Genomic DNA, 15,360 nt, shown 5'->3' on the forward strand with positions numbered 1-15,360 from the left:
CTGGATGGGACCGGCTCGTTTCTGAGAAACAAGCTCGGTGCTCCCAATAATTCAACGTAATGGTGACTTTTATTTTTATGTGGTTTATATTTGTTTTTATGCCAGTCGTATCATTTTATTTAATCGTATTTACCGTATTTGCCGGTGTACAGGTCGACTCGGTGTATAAGTCGACCCCCTAAAATTCGACGGAAATTTACGATTTTATGATATATCCTTTGTATAAGTCGAGCTCAATTGTTGCATTATATTAAACTTCAAAATTCAATATGCGAAACTTATTGACGAAATGTGTTCAAATTCCGGGAGGCCGTGCGCATGCGGCTGTTTATAAGCACCGCGGAGGAGATCGCGGCCGGCGAGCTCGCGCACGCCGCCCAGCACCAACGGGAGGCCGGAAATAGCTCCAAGCCGAGCGGATCGGCACTTTATAAGCACCGCGGAGGTGGTCGCGGCGCCTCATTCGACTTCCAGCGGCCGGCGAGCTCGCGCACCCGCCCGGCACATCCGGGAGGCCGTGCGCACGAGCCAAGTGGCCGAAAATAGCCCCCGCCGAGCGGATCGGCTGTTTATAAGCACCGCGGAGGTGGTCGCGGCGCCTCATTCGACTTCCAGCGGCCGGCGAGCTCGCGCACCCGCCCGGCACATCCGGGAGGCCGTGCGCACGAGCCAAGTGGCCGAAAATAGTCCCCGCCGAGCGGATCGGCTGTTTATAAGCACCGCGGAGGTGGTCGCGGCGCCTCATTCGACTTCCAGCGGCCGGCGAGCTCGCGCACCCGCCCGGCACATCCGGGAGGCCGTGCGCACGAGCCAAGTGGCCGAAAATAGCCCCCGCCGAGCGGATCGGCTGTTTATAAGCACCGCGGAGGTGGTCGCGGCGCCTCATTCGACTTCCAGCGGCCGGCGAGCTCGCGCACCCGCCCGGCACATCCGGGAGGCCGTGCGCACGAGCCAAGTGGCCGAAAATAGCCCCCGCCGAGGGGATCGGCTGTTTATAAGCACCGCGGAGGTGGTCGCGGCGCCTCATTCGACTTCCAGCGGCCGGCGAGCTCGCGCACCCGCCCGGCACATCCGGGAGGCCGTGCGCACGAGCCAAGTGGCCGAAAATAGCCCCCGCCGAGCGGATCGGCTGTTTATAAGCACCGCGGAGGTGGTCGCGGCGCCTCATTCGACTTCCAGCGGCCGGCGAGCTCGCGCACCCGCCCGGCACATCCGGGAGGCCGTGCGCACGAGCCAAGTGGCCGAAAATAGCCCCCGCCGAGCGGATCGGCTGTTTATAAGCACCGCGGAGGTGGTCGCGGCGCCTCATTCGACTTCCAGCGGCCGGCGAGCTCGCGCACCCGCCCGGCACATCCGGGAGGCCGTGCGCACGAGCCAAGTGGCCGAAAATAGCCCCCGCCGAGCGGATCGGCTGTTTATAAGCACCGCGGAGGTGGTCGCGGCGCCTCATTCGACTTCCAGCGGCCGGCGAGCTCGCGCACCCGCCCGGCACATCCGGGAGGCCGTGCGCACGAGCCAAGTGGCCGAAAATAGCCCCCGCCGAGCGGATCGGCTGTTTATAAGCACCGCGGAGGTGGTCGCGGCGCCTCATTCGACTTCAAGCGGCCGGCGAGCTCGCGCACCCGCCCGGCACATCCGGGAGGCCGTGCGCACGAGCCAAGTGGCCGAAAATAGCCCCCGCCGAGCGGATCGGCTGTTTATAAGCACCGCGGAGGTGGTCGCGGCGCCTCATTCGACTTCAAGCGGCCGGCGAGCTCGCGCACCCGCCCGGCACATCCGGGAGGCCGTGCGCACGAGCCAAGTGGCCGAAAATAGCCCCCGCCGAGCGGATCGGCTGTTTATAAGCACCGCGGAGGTGGTCGCGGCGCCTCATTCGACTTCCAGCGGCCGGCGAGCTCGCGAACCCGCCCGGCACATCCGGGAGGCCGTGCGCACGAGCCAAGTGGCCGAAAATAGCCCCCGCCGAGCGGATCGGCGGTTTATAAGCACCGCGGAGGTGGTCGCGGCGCCTCATTCGACTTCCAGCGGCCGGCGAGCTCGCGCACCCGCCCGGCACATCCGGGAGGCCGTGCGCACGAGCCAAGAGGCCGAAAATAGCCCCCGCCGAGCGGATCGGCTGTTTATAAGCACCGCGGAGGTGGTCGCGGCGCCTCATTCGACTTCCAGCGGCCGGCGAGCTCGCGCACCCGCCCGGCACATCCGGGAGGCCGTGCGCACGAGCCAAGAGGCCGAAAATAGCCCCCGCCGAGCGGATCGGCTGTTTATAAGCACCGCGGAGGTGGTCGCGGCGCCTCATTCGACTTCCAGCGGCCGGCGAGCTCGCGCACCCGCCCGGCACATCCGGGAGGCCGTGCGCACGAGCCAAGTGGCCGAAAATAGCCCCCGCCGAGCGGATCGGCTGTTTATAAGCACCGCGGAGGTGGTCGCGGCGCCTCATTCGACTTCCAGCGGCCGGCGAGCTCGCGCACCCGCCCGGCACATCCGGGAGGCCGTGCGCACGAGCCAAGTGGCCGAAAATAGCCCCCGCCGAGCGGATCGGCTGTTTATAAGCACCGCGGAGGTGGTCGCGGCGCCTCATTCGACTTCCAGCGGCCGGCGAGCTCGCGCACCCGCCCGGCACATCCGGGAGGGCGTGCGCACGAGCCAAGTGGCCGAAAATAGCCCCCGCCGAGCGGATCGGCTGTTTATAGGCACCGCGGAGGTGGTCGCGGCGCCTCATTCGACTTCCAGCGGCCGGCGAGCTCGCGCATTCGCCCGGCACATCCGGGAGGCCGTGCGCACGAGCCAAGTGGCCGAAAATAGTCCCCGCCGAGCGGATCGGCTGTTTATAAGCACCGCGGAGGTGGTCGCGGCGCCTCATTCGACTTCCAGCGGCCGGCGAGCTCGCGCACCCGCCCGGCACATCCGGGAGGCCGTGCGCACGAGCCAAGTGGCCGAAAATAGCCCCCGCCGAGCGGATCGGCTGTTTATAAGCACCGCGGAGGTGGTCGCGGCGCCTCATTCGACTTCAAGCGGCCGGCGAGCTCGCGCACCCGCCCGGCACATCCGGGAGGCCGTGCGCACGAGCCAAGTGGCCGAAAATAGCCCCCGCCGAGCGGATCGGCTGTTTATAAGCACCGCGGAGGTGGTCGCGGCGCCTCATTCGACTTCCAGCGGCCGGCGAGCTCGCGAACCCGCCCGGCACATCCGGGAGGCCGTGCGCACGAGCCAAGTGGCCGAAAATAGCCCCCGCCGAGCGGATCGGCGGTTTATAAGCACCGCGGAGGTGGTCGCGGCGCCTCATTCGACTTCCAGCGGCCGGCGAGCTCGCGCACCCGCCCGGCACATCCGGGAGGCCGTGCGCACGAGCCAAGAGGCCGAAAATAGCCCCCGCCGAGCGGATCGGCGGTTTATAAGCACCGCGGAGGTGGTCGCGGCGCCTCATTCGACTTCCAGCGGCCGGCGAGCTCGCGCACCCGCCCGGCACATCCGGGAGGCCGTGCGCACGAGCCAAGTGGCCGAAAATAGCCCCCGCCGAGCGGATCGGCTGTTTATAAGCACCGCGGAGGTGGTCGCGGCGCCTCATTCGACTTCCAGCGGCCGGCGAGCTCGCGCACCCGCCCGGCACATCCGGGAGGCCGTGCGCACGAGCCAAGTGGCCGAAAATAGCCCCCGCCGAGCGGATCGGCTGTTTATAAGCACCGCGGAGGTGGTCGCGGCGCCTCATTCGACTTCAAGCGGCCGGCGAGCTCGCGCACCCGCCCGGCACATCCGGGAGGCCGTGCGCACGAGCCAAGTGGCCGAAAATAGCCCCCGCCGAGCGGATCGGCTGTTTATAAGCACCGCGGAGGTGGTCGCGGCGCCTCATTCGACTTCCAGCGGCCGGCGAGCTCGCGAACCCGCCCGGCACATCCGGGAGGCCGTGCGCACGAGCCAAGTGGCCGAAAATAGCCCCCGCCGAGCGGATCGGCGGTTTATAAGCACCGCGGAGGTGGTCGCGGCGCCTCATTCGACTTCCAGCGGCCGGCGAGCTCGCGCACCCGCCCGGCACATCCGGGAGGCCGTGCGCACGAGCCAAGAGGCCGAAAATAGCCCCCGCCGAGCGGATCGGCGGTTTATAAGCACCGCGGAGGTGGTCGCGGCGCCTCATTCGACTTCCAGCGGCCGGCGAGCTCGCGCACCCGCCCGGCACATCCGGGAGGCCGTGCGCACGAGCCAAGTGGCCGAAAATAGCCCCCGCCGAGCGGATCGGCTGTTTATAAGCACCGCGGAGGTGGTCGCGGCGCCTCATTCGACTTCCAGCGGCCGGCGAGCTCGCGCACCCGCCCGGCACATCCGGGAGGCCGTGCGCACGAGCCAAGTGGCCGAAAATAGCCCCCGCCGAGCGGATCGGCTGTTTATAAGCACCGCGGAGGTGGTCGCGGCGCCTCATTCGACTTCCAGCGGGCCGCGCACTCGCGCACGCCGCCCGGTTCAAATTTTCTAAGTGCAACGCACAATGAGATGCATGAGAAACGGCCTTGGTTACCATCACATTTGAAGCGATGAATACGAAGTTAAATTTTATGACTCGGTGTAAAAGTCGAAGTCGATTTTTTTCGGTCGATTTTGTATCGAAAAAGGTCGACCAATACACCGGCAAATACGGTATATATATTTATTATAAATGTAGTATTTATTTATATAGATTTATTGTTTATTTATATATATAAAGGCAGGTCCGCAAAAATATTTCTGACGCGTAGCCGGTCCGTGGCGCAAGAAAGGTTGGGGACCACTAGTCTAAAAGAATCTGGCCGTAACTGGAATAGGGTTCTACGCGAATGCCCAACGGAAAAGTGAAGTGCACAAAACCTGCATTTGGCTGTATCAAAATAAATGTCATGAAAAAGGTAAAAACACTACATGGAAGCGCAATGTGTTGTGCTGGGTTCTTTTACAAGTAAAGACTGCTGCTTTGAGTTCACAGGGAGCCATGCTCTATATTCACTGTACATAGTCTTTCCTCTAGCGGTAAAAACGTGAACTGCAATGCTATGGCTGTCGCCACACAATGTAGGTTTTAAACTCGTGTTGTAGTTTCAGTGTCGGAGTTCAAACTAGGCTTGCAGTTTCCGAATGCCATTCGTGATGGGTGCTGTAAAAAGTTCTTGGCTTAAACGATTGAAGTGCACATAAGAAAAAAAAAAAAAAAAGCTTACGGTAACTGGTATTCCCAGGCGGTCTCCCATCCAAGTACTAACCAGGCCCGACCCTGCTTAGCCTCCGAGATCGGACGAGATCGGGCGCTCTCAGGGTAGTATGGCCGTAAGCCGTGAGACCGCTCAGAATTTTTCATTTTATAGACACAATCGCCCCTGAAACCATGCCAAGCAGCGGCGGGACTTGATGGCTGTGGTAAAAGTTTCCTTTCACAATTGACGTGGGAAAAAAAAAAAAAAAAAAAAGGCTTTCAGCACCTGGTATTCCCGGACGGTTGTTTTTTTTGTTTTTTTTACAACCAGGGCCGAAACAGGCTTTCTTCCAAGGCTTTTGGTGTTTTCTGGAAACATGGCTATCATGAAAAGTTATTGACAGCTTTTTATGCGGTAGCACGAATTTGCCGTTGCGACCTGCATTTTGCTGAATCAAAATAAATGCCTTGAAAAGTTTAAAAACACTTCATGGAAGTGTTGTGTTCGGTTCTTTTACAAGTCAAGCCTGCTGCTTTGAGTTCACAGGGAGCCATGCTCACTGTACATAGTCTGCTCTCTAGCGGTAAAACATTTAACTACAATGCTGTGGATGTCACCACATAATATAGCTTTCAAACTCGTGTTATAGTTTCAATGTCGGAGTTTAAATTAGGCTTGCTGTTTCCGGATGCCATTCGTGATGGGTGTTGTAAAAAATAGTTTCTTAAACGATTGAAGTGCACATAAGAAAAAGAAAAAGCTTACAGCACCTGGTATTCCCAGGCGGTCTCCCATCCAAGTACTAACCAGGCCCGACCCTGCTTAGCTTCCGAGATCGGACGAGATCGGGCGTTCTCAGGGTAGTATGGCCGTAAGCCGTGAGGTGACCACACATTTTGCATTTTATAGACACAATCGCCCCTGAAACTAGCGAGCGAGCCAATGAAGCCTTCAAAACTGCTTCGGCACATGGAGACCAAGCATCCTGCATTAAAAGACAAACCTTAACCACTTCGGGTTTCATTGTCTCCGATTACGCCTGGATGGGACCGGCTCGTTTCTGGGAAACAAGCTCGGTGCTCCCAATAATTCAACGTAATGGTGACTTTTATTTTTATGTGGTTTATATTTGTTTTTATCCCAGTCGTATCATTTTATTTAATCGTATTTATATATATTTATTATAAATGTAGTATTTATTTATATAGATTTATTGTTTATTTATATATATAAAGGCAGGTCCGCAAAAATATTTCTGACGCGTAGCTGGTCCGTGGCGCAAGAAAGGTTGGGGACCACTAGTCTGAAAGAATCTGGCCGTAACTGGAATAGGGTTCTACGCGAATGCCCAACGGAAAAGTGAAGTGCACAAAACCTGCATTTGGCTGTATCAAAATAAATGTCATGAAAAAGGTAAAAACACTACATGGAAGCGCAATGTGTTGTGCTGGGTTCTTTTACAAGTAAAGACTGCTGCTTTGAGTTCACAGGGAGCCATGCTCTTTATTCACTGTACATAGTCTGTCCTCTAGCGGTAAAAACGTGAACTGCAATGCTATGGCTGTCGCCACACAATGTAGGTTTTAAACTCGTGTTGTAGTTTCAGTGTCGGAGTTCAAACTAGGCTTGCAGTTTCCGAATGCCATTCGTGATGGGTGCTGTAAAAAGTTCTTGGCTTAAACGATTGAAGTGCACATAAGAAAAAAAAAAAAAAAAAAAAAAAGCTTACGGTAACTGGTATTCCCAGGCGGTCTCCCATCCAAGTACTAACCAGGCCCGACCCTGCTTAGCCTCCGAGATCGGACGAGATCGGGCGCTCTCAGGGTAGTATGGCCGTAAGCCGTGAGACCGCTCAGAATTTTTCATTTTATAGACACAATCGCCCCTGAAACCATGCCAAGCAGCGGCGGGACTTGATGGCTGTGGTAAAAGTTTCCTTTCACAATTGACGTGGGAAAGAAAAAAAAAAAAGGCTTTCAGCACCTGGTATTCCCGGACGGTCTCCCTTCCCTTTTGTTTTTTTTTACAACCAGGGCCGAAACAGGCTTTCTTCCAAGACTTTTGGTGTTTTCTGGAAACATGGCTATCATGAAAAGTTATTGACAGCTTTTTATGCGGTAGCACGAATTTGCCGTTGCGACCTGCATTTTGCTGAATCAAAATAAATGCCTTGAAAAGTTTAAAAACACTTCATGGAAGTGTTGTGTTGGGTTCTTTTACAAGTCAAGCCTGCTGCTTTGAGTTCACAGGGAGCCATGCTCACTGTACATAGTCTGCCCTCTAGCGGTAAAAAATTGAACTACAATGCTGTGGATGTCACCACATAATATAGCTTTCAAACTCGTGTTATAGTTTCAATGTTCAATGTAAAGGCATCCAGGCCGATTCGGAGGCAGGTTCGAGTGTGGCCAGAGGGTGCCTCCGATGCACTTCGTGACTGCTTCGACACCACTGACTGGGACTTGTTTAAGCAGGCAGCCACCTACAACGATTGGACGGACATAGAGGAGTATACTGACTCTGTTACCTCTTACATCACGAAGTGCATCGATGATGTGACTTGCTCGAAATCCGTCGTCACTCGCGCGAACTGGAAGCCGTGGCTGACGGGGGCTGTCCTCAGACTGTTGAGGGCCAGGGACAAGGCTTTCAGAGCGGGGGATGAGGCTGGCTTGAGGACAGCGAGGGCCGACCTGTCCCGAGGCATCAAAGAAGCGAAGAAGGCGTTCTCGTGCAAGTTCTCCACCCACTTCAAGGACAGCAAGGACACACGTAGCCTTTGGCGGGGCATTCAGACCATCACGGACTACAAGCCCGCGCCGAGGAGCTGTGAGGGCGACGTCCGTCTGCTGAACGATCTGAACCGCTTCTTTGCGGTTCTTTGAGGCCGTGCGCACGAGCCAAGTGGCCGAAAATAGCCCCCGCCGAGCGGATCGGCTGTTTATAAGCACCGCGGAGGTGGTCGCGGCGCCTCATTCGACTTCCAGCGGCCGGCGAGCTCGCGCACCCGCCCGGCACATCCGGGAGGCCGTGCGCACGAGCCAAGTGGCCGAAAATAGCCCCCGCCGAGCGGATCGGCTGTTTATAAGCACCGCGGAGGTGGTCGCGGCGCCTCATTCGACTTCCAGCGGCCGGCGAGCTCGCGCACCCGCCCGGCACATCCGGGAGGCCGTGCGCACGAGCCAAGTGGCCGAAAATAGCCCCCGCCGAGCGGATCGGCTGTTTATAAGCACCGCGGAGGTGGTCGCGGCGCCTCATTCGACTTCCAGCGGCCGGCGAGCTCGCGCACCCGCCCGGCACATCCGGGAGGCCGTGCGCACGAGCCAAGTGGCCGAAAATAGCCCCCGCCGAGCGGATCGGCGGTTTACAAGCACCGCGGAGGTGGTCGCGGCGCCTCATTCGACTTCCAGCGGCCGGCGAGATCGCGCACCCACCCGGCACATCCGGGAGGCCGTGCGCACTAGCCAAGTGGCCGAAAATAGCCCCCGCCGAGCGGATCGGCTATTTATAAGCACCGCGGAGGTGGTCGCGGCGCCTCATTCGACTTCCAGCGGCCGGCGAGCTCGCGCACCCGCCCGGCACATCCGGGAGGCCGTGCGCACGAGCCAAGTGGCCGAAAATAGCCCCCGCCGAGCGGATCGGCTGTTTATAAGCACCGCGGAGGTGGTCGCGGCGCCTCATTCGACTTCCAGCGGCCGGCGAGCTCGCGCACCCGCCCGGCACATCCGGGAGGCCGTGCGCACGAGCCAAGTGGCCGAAAATAGCCCCCGCCGAACGGATCGGCTGTTTATAAGCACCGCGGAGGTGGTCGCGGCGCCTCATTCGACTTCCAGCGGCCGGCGAGCTCGCGCACCCGCCCGGCACATCCGGGAGGCCGTGCGCACGAGCCAAGTGGCCGAAAATAGCCCCCGCCGAGCGGATCGGCTGTTTATAAGCACCGCGGAGGTGGTCGCGGCGCCTCATTCGACTTCCAGCGGCCGGCGAGCTCGCGCACCCGCCCGGCACATCCGGGAGGCCGTGCGCACGAGCCAAGTGGCCGAAAATAACCCCCGCCGAGCGGATCGGCTGTTTATAAGCACCGCGGAGGTGGTCGCGGCGCCTCATTCGACTTCCAGCGGCCGGTGAGCTCGCGCACCCGCCCGGCACATCCGGGAGGCCGTGCGCACGAGCCAAGTGGCCGAAAATAGCCCCCGCCGAGCGGATCGGCTGTTTATAAGCACCGCGGAGGTGGTCGCGGCGCCTCATTCGACTTCCAGCGGCCGGCGAGCTCGCGCACCCGCCCGGCACATCCGGGAGGCCGTGCGCACGAGCCAAGTGGCCGAAAATAGCCCCCGCCGAGCGGATCGGCTGTTTATAAGCACCGCGGAGGTGGTCGGGGCGCCTCATTCGACTTCCAGCGGCCGGCGAGCTCGCGCACCCGCCCGGCACATCCGGGAGGCCGTGCGCACGAGCCAAGTGGCCGAAAATAGCCCCCGCCGAGCGGATCGGCTGTTTATAAGCACCGCGGAGGTGGTCGCGGCGCCTCATTCGACTTCAAGCGGCCGGCGAGCTCGCGCACCCGCCCGGCACATCCGGGAGGCCGTGCGCACGAGCCAAGTGGCCGAAAATAGCCCCCGCCGAGCGGATCGGCTGTTTATAAGCACCGCGGAGGTGGTCGCGGCGCCTCATTCGACTTCCAGCGGCCGGCGAGCTCGCGCACCCGCCCGGCACATCCGGGAGGCCGTGCGCACGAGCCAAGTGGCCGAAAATAGCCCCCGCCGATCGGATCGGCTGTTTATAAGCACCGCGGAGGTGGTCGCGGCGCCTCATTCGACTTCCAGCGGCCGGCGAGCTCGCGCACCCGCCCGGCACATCCGGGAGGCCGTGCGCACGAGCCAAGTGGCCGAAAATAGCCCCCGCCGATCGGATCGGCTGTTTATAAGCACCGCGGAGGTGGTCGCGGCGCCTCATTCGACTTCCAGCGGCCGGCGAGCTCGCGCACCCGCCCGGCACATCCGGGAGGCCGTGCGCACGAGCCAAGTGGCCGAAAATAGCCCCCGCCGAGCGGATCGGCTGTTTATAAGCACCGCGGAGGTGGTCGCGGCGCCTCATTCGACTTCCAGCGGCCGGCGAGCTCGCGCACCCGCCCGGCACATCCGGGAGGCCGTGCGCACGAGCCAAGTGGCCGAAAATAGCCCCCGCCGAGCGGATCGGCTGTTTATAAGCACCGCGGAGGTGGTCGCGGCGCCTCATTCGACTTCCAGCGGCCGGCGAGCTCGCGCACCCGCCCGGCACATCCGGGAGGCCGTGCGCACGAGCCAAGTGGCCGAAAATAGCCCCCGCCGAGCGGATCGGCTGTTTATAAGCACCGCGGAGGTGGTCGCGGCGCCTCATTCGACTTCCAGCGGCCGGCGAGCTCGCGCACCCGCCCGGCACATCCGGGAGGCCGTGCGCACGAGCCAAGTGGCCGAAAATAGCCCCCGCCGAGCGGATCGGCTGTTTATAAGCACCGCGGAGGTGGTCGCGGCGCCTCATTCGACTTCAAGCGGCCGGCGAGCTCGCGCACCCGCCCGGCACATCCGGGAGGCCGTGCGCACGAGCCAAGTGGCCGAAAATAGCCCCCGCCGAGCGGATCGGCTGTTTATAAGCACCGCGGAGGTGGTCGCGGCGCCTCATTCGACTTCCAGCGGCCGGCGAGCTCGCGAACCCGCCCGGCACATCCGGGAGGCCGTGCGCACGAGCCAAGTGGCCGAAAATAGCCCCCGCCGAGCGGATCGGCGGTTTATAAGCACCGCGGAGGTGGTCGCGGCGCCTCATTCGACTTCCAGCGGCCGGCGAGCTCGCGCACCCGCCCGGCACATCCGGGAGGCCGTGCGCACGAGCCAAGAGGCCGAAAATAGCCCCCGCCGAGCGGATCGGCGGTTTATAAGCACCGCGGAGGTGGTCGCGGCGCCTCATTCGACTTCCAGCGGCCGGCGAGCTCGCGCACCCGCCCGGCACATCCGGGAGGCCGTGCGGACGAGCCAAGTAGCCGAAAATAGCCCCCGCCGAGCGGATCGGCTGTTTATAAGCACCGCGGAGGTGGTCGCGGCGCCTCATTCGACTTCCAGCGGCCGGCGAGCTCGCGCACCCGCCCGGCACATCCGGGAGGCCGTGCGCACGAGCCAAGTGGCCGAAAATAGCCCCCGCCGAGCCGATCGGCTGTTTATAAGCACCGCGGAGGTGGTCGCGGCTCCTCACTCGACTTCAAGCGGCCGGCGAGCTCGCGCACCCGCCCGGCACATCCGGGAGGCCGTGCGCACGAGCCAAGTGGCCGAAAATAGCCCCCGCCGAGCGGATCGGCTGTTTATAAGCACCGCGGAGGTGGTCGCGGCGCCTCATTCGACTTCCAGCGGCCGGCGAGCTCGCGCACCCGCCCGGCACATCCGGGAGGCCGTGCGCACGAGCCAAGTGGCCGAAAATAGCCCCCGCCGAGCGGATCGGCTGTTTATAAGCACCGCGGAGGTGGTCGCGGCGCCTCATTCGACTTCCAGCGGCCGGCGAGCTCGCGCACCCGCCCGGCACATCCGGGAGGCCGTGCGCACGAGCCAAGTGGCCGAAAATAGCCCCCGCCGAGCGGATCGGCTGTTTATAAGCACTGCGGAGGTGGTCGCGGCGCCTCATTCGACTTCCAGCGGCCGGCGAGCTCGCGCACCCGCCCGGCACATCCGGGAGGCCGTGCGCACGAGCCAAGTGGCCGAAAATAGCCCCCGCCGAGCGGATCGGCTGTTTATAAGCACCGCGGAGGTGGTCGCGGCGCCTCATTCGACTTCCAGCGGCCGGCGAGCTCGCGCACCCGCCCGGCACATCCGGGAGGCCGTGCGCACGAGCCAAGTGGCCGAAAATAGCCCCCGCCGAGCGGATCGGCGGTTTATAAGCACCGCGGAGGTGGTCGCGGCGCCTCATTCGACTTCAAGCGGCCGGCGAGCTCGCGCACCCGCCCGGCACATCCGGGAGGCCGTGCGCACGAGCCAAGTGGCCGAAAATAGCCCCCGCCGAGCGGATCGGCTGTTTATAAGCACCGCGGAGGTGGTCGCGGCGCCTCATTCGACTTCCAGCGGCCGGCGAGCTCGCGCACCCCGCCCGGCACATCCGGGAGGCCGTGCGCACGAGCCAAGTGGCCGAAAATAGCCCCCGCCGAGCGGATCGGCGGTTTACAAGCACCGCGGAGGTGGTCGCGGCGCCTCATTCGACTTCCAGCGGCCGGCGAGATCGCGCACCCGCCCGGCACATCCGGGAGGCCGTGCGCACGAGCCAAGTGGCCGAAAATAGCCCCCGCCGAGCGGATCGGCTATTTATAAGCACCGCGGAGGTGGTCGCGGCGCCTCATTCGACTTCCAGCGGCCGGCGAGCTCGCGCACCCGCCCGGCACATCCGGGAGGCCGTGCGCACGAGCCAAGTGGCCGAAAATAGCCCCCGCCGAGCGGATCGGCTGTTTATAAGCACCGCGGAGGTGGTCGCGGCGCCTCATTCGACTTCCAGCGGCCGGCGAGCTCGCGCACCCGCCCGGCACATCCGGGAGGCCGTGCGCACGAGCCAAGTGGCCGAAAATAGCCCCCGCCGAGCGGATCGGCTGTTTATAAGCACCGCGGAGGTGGTCGCGGCGCCTCATTCGACTTCCAGCGGCCGGCGAGCTCGCGCACCCGCCCGGCACATCCGGGAGGCCGTGCGCACGAGCCAAGTGGCCGAAAATAGCCCCCGCCGAGCGGATCGGCTGTTTATAAGCACCGCGGAGGTGGTCGCGGCGCCTCATTCGACTTCCAGCGGCCGGCGAGCTCGCGCACCCGCCCGGCACATCCGGGAGGCCGTGCGCACGAGCCAAGTGGCCGAAAATAGCCCCCGCCGAGCGGATCGGCTGTTTATAAGCACCGCGGAGGTGGTCGCGGCGCCTCATTCGACTTCCAGCGGCCGGCGAGCTCGCGCACCCGCCCGGCACATCCGGGAGGCCGTGCGCACGAGCCAAGTGGCCGAAAATAGCCCCCGCCGAGCGGATCGGCGGTTTACAAGCACCGCGGAGGTGGTCGCGGCGCCTCATTCGACTTCCAGCGGCCGGCGAGATCGCGCACCCACCCGGCACATCCGGGAGGCCGTGCGCACTAGCCAAGTGGCCGAAAATAGCCCCCGCCGAGCGGATCGGCTATTTATAAGCACCGCGGAGGTGGTCGCGGCGCCTCATTCGACTTCCAGCGGCCGGCGAGCTCGCGCACCCGCCCGGCACATCCGGGAGGCCGTGCGCACGAGCCAAGTGGCCGAAAATAGCCCCCGCCGAGCGGATCGGCTGTTTATAAGCACCGCGGAGGTGGTCGCGGCGCCTCATTCGACTTCCAGCGGCCGGCGAGCTCGCGCACCCGCCCGGCACATCCGGGAGGCCGTGCGCACGAGCCAAGTGGCCGAAAATAGCCCCCGCCGAACGGATCGGCTGTTTATAAGCACCGCGGAGGTGGTCGCGGCGCCTCATTCGACTTCCAGCGGCCGGCGAGCTCGCGCACCCGCCCGGCACATCCGGGAGGCCGTGCGCACGAGCCAAGTGGCCGAAAATAGCCCCCGCCGAGCGGATCGGCTGTTTATAAGCACCGCGGAGGTGGTCGCGGCGCCTCATTCGACTTCCAGCGGCCGGCGAGCTCGCGCACCCGCCCGGCACATCCGGGAGGCCGTGCGCACGAGCCAAGTGGCCGAAAATAGCCCCCGCCGAGCGGATCGGCTGTTTATAAGCACCGCGGAGGTGGTCGCGGCGCCTCATTCGACTTCCAGCGGCCGGTGAGCTCGCGCACCCGCCCGGCACATCCGGGAGGCCGTGCGCACGAGCCAAGTGGCCGAAAATAGCCCCCGCCGAGCGGATCGGCTGTTTATAAGCACCGCGGAGGTGGTCGCGGCGCCTCATTCGACTTCCAGCGGCCGGCGAGCTCGCGCACCCGCCCGGCACATCCGGGAGGCCGTGCGCACGAGCCAAGTGGCCGAAAATAGCCCCCGCCGAGCGGATCGGCTGTTTATAAGCACCGCGGAGGTGGTCGCGGCGCCTCATTCGACTTCCAGCGGCCGGCGAGCTCGCGCACCCGCCCGGCACATCCGGGAGGCCGTGCGCACGAGCCAAGTGGCCGAAAATAGCCCCCGCCGAGCGGATCGGCTGTTTATAAGCACCGCGGAGGTGGTCGCGGCGCCTCATTCGACTTCCAGCGGCCGGCGAGCTCGCGCACCCGCCCGGCACATCCGGGAGGCCGTGCGCACGAGCCAAGTGGCCGAAAATAGCCCCCGCCGATCGGATCGGCTGTTTATAAGCACCGCGGAGGTGGTCGCGGCGCCTCATTCGACTTCCAGCGGCCGGCGAGCTCGCGCACCCGCCCGGCACATCCGGGAGGCCGTGCGCACGAGCCAAGTGGCCGAAAATAGCCCCCGCCGAGCGGATCGGCTGTTTATAAGCACCGCGGAGGTGGTCGCGGCGCCTCATTCGACTTCCAGCGGCCGGCGAGCTCGCGCACCCGCCCGGCACATCCGGGAGGCCGTGCGCACGAGCCAAGTGGCCGAAAATAGCCCCCGCCGAGCGGATCGGCTGTTTATAAGCACTGCGGAGGTGGTCGCGGCGCCTCATTCGACTTCCAGCGGCCGGCGAGCTCGCGCACCCGCCCGGCACATCCGGGAGGCCGTGCGCACGAGCCAAGTGGCCGAAAATAGCCCCCGCCGAGCGGATCGGCTGTTTATAAGCACCGCGGAGGTGGTCGCGGCGCCTCATTCGACTTCCAGCGGCCGGCGAGCTCGCGCACCCGCCCGGCACATCCGGGAGGCCGTGCGCACGAGCCAAGTGGCCGAAAATAGCCCCCGCCGAGCGGATCGGCGGTTTATAAGCACCGCGGAGGTGGTCGCGGCGCCTCATTCGACTTCAAGCGGCCGGCGAGCTCGCGCACCCGCCCGGCACATCCGGGAGGCCGTGCGCACGAGCCAAGTGGCCGAAAATAGCCCCCGCCGAGCGGATCGGCTGTTTATAAGCACCGCGGAGGTGGTCGCGGCGCCTCATTCGACTTCCAGCGGCCGGCGAGCTCGCGCACCCGCCCGGCACATCCGGGAGGCCGTGCGCACGAGCCAAGTGGCCGAAAATAGCCCCCGCCGAGCGGATCGGCGGTTTACAAGCACCGCGGAGGTGGTCGCGGCGCCTCATTCGACTTCCAGCGGCCGGCGAGATCGCGCACCCCGCCCG

At 63.4% G+C, this 15,360-nt stretch overlaps 3 non-coding genes across 3 annotated transcripts; all 3 read right to left on the bottom strand.

Moving 5' to 3' along the window:
* Positions 1-5,173: 5,173 nt before the first annotated feature.
* Positions 5,174-5,292, bottom strand: LOC125990830 (5S ribosomal RNA). The gene has a single exon (XR_007489114.1). It is a non-coding gene; the product is annotated as a 5S ribosomal RNA (ribosomal RNA).
* Positions 5,293-5,911: 619 nt separating this feature from the next.
* LOC125990827 (5S ribosomal RNA) lies at positions 5,912-6,030 on the bottom strand. Its single transcript, XR_007489111.1, has one exon. It is a non-coding gene; the product is annotated as a 5S ribosomal RNA (ribosomal RNA).
* An 845-nt stretch (positions 6,031-6,875) lies between these two features.
* On the bottom strand, positions 6,876-6,994 carry LOC125990822 (5S ribosomal RNA). The gene has a single exon (XR_007489107.1). It is a non-coding gene; the product is annotated as a 5S ribosomal RNA (ribosomal RNA).
* Between the last annotated feature and the right edge of the window lie 8,366 nt (positions 6,995-15,360).

The sequence above is a fragment of the Syngnathus scovelli genome, unplaced genomic scaffold, assembly GCF_024217435.2.
Source record: "Syngnathus scovelli strain Florida unplaced genomic scaffold, RoL_Ssco_1.2 HiC_scaffold_206, whole genome shotgun sequence".
Taxonomy (NCBI): Eukaryota; Metazoa; Chordata; class Actinopteri; order Syngnathiformes; family Syngnathidae; genus Syngnathus; species Syngnathus scovelli.